Source organism: Mastomys coucha, unplaced genomic scaffold, assembly GCF_008632895.1.
Source record: "Mastomys coucha isolate ucsf_1 unplaced genomic scaffold, UCSF_Mcou_1 pScaffold22, whole genome shotgun sequence".
NCBI lineage: Eukaryota > Metazoa > Chordata > Mammalia > Rodentia > Muridae > Mastomys > Mastomys coucha.
This window is the reverse complement of record NW_022196905.1, coordinates 128,602,841-128,604,147: the sequence shown is the minus strand read 5'-3', so window position 1 is coordinate 128,604,147 and position 1,307 is coordinate 128,602,841.

Here is a 1,307-nt window from a genome sequence, read left to right as displayed (position 1 = left end):
GGAGGAGGAGGAGGAGGAGGAGGAGGAACACAAGAGAACCAAAAATTAGCCCAGGTCCACCTGAGTCACCTGCCTTTGATCTCCCACCCCATCTCCACCAACGCCGCCATATCTGCAGACTCCCCTATGCCTTGTACTAGGCAAGACATCTTTAAATCACCCATTTGCACCACCTCTGCAAGAGAAAGACTCTAGGACCTATGGCCTGGACTTTTTCTTCTAGCCAACCTGTATACAGCAAGCAGTCATCTCCCTCTTCTGTCCTCTAGTACTCCACATGCATGCAGGAGTCTGAGAATGAGGTAATCTTCCCCTGTCTGACCCACCCTTCACATTCCTTAAAGCTTCCCAGGGTCCTCATATGCTCAGGGACAGGGTGGCCAGGGCACTAATTGCAAGTTTTCCTGGAGGGCTCTCTCTGCCTGTTCGGCAAAGGCTGCCCCCTTCTGGTCATCGGAAGAATAGCATCCTTAGGCTTCCCAGAGCCGCTAACAGAATCGGTTTCCAGATGCAAGCGAAAGCACTGGACAGGTGGTAAACAAGCAACAAGGAGAATACTGAGTTAATAGTCATCTGCACAGGGCTCCTGCCTCCATGTTCCCTTCCAGGCACCTAGGACCCAATATGACCTCTGTTGGACACTGGTCTGCTCAGGGGTGGTGCAAAGCTGTGTCCATGGCCCATACAGAATCAACCAACACCTTATGCAAGGATCATCTTTGAGCCCTAGGGAGACACTAAATACATGGCTTTCACTCCCAAGCCACTCGCCTGACCTCAGCCCCTTGTTCTCTGCAACCATAGACCCTAGACTTATCCAACACCCTTCCAAACAGATGGCTAAGACCTTGTCTCAATCACGATGAACTAGATCGTATGTCAAGGTCCCTAAAATGCCCTATGGTGCTATGCCCGTCCGATTTTCTCTCCCAGACAATTCTGCCTGCAGACCTTGAACTCTATAGGCAGACTCCCTTAGCCCCATCAACCTACCCAGCCCAGTTTTGGGTAAAGTCTGTCTCTAGTCAGGCTTGGGGGTGTCGGGGTGTCTCCAGGGCCAGGGTGGGAGCTGAGGCGCGGGACAGCTGGCCTGTGTCCCCACACTGGGCCTGGGGCCCAGGCCGAGGGGCGGGGGCCTGGCTACTCCAGTCTTGGCTAGGACTGGGATTTTTTGGCCGGGCTGCCTGGGCCCTCCCTCCTGCTTCCTCTCCAGAGGGCTGTCCTGGCAAAGGCCCCCTCGCACTTTCTGGCGGGAACAGGGCCAGGAGCAAGCAAACAGCTACAGAGGGAAAGCGGGAAAGCGATGG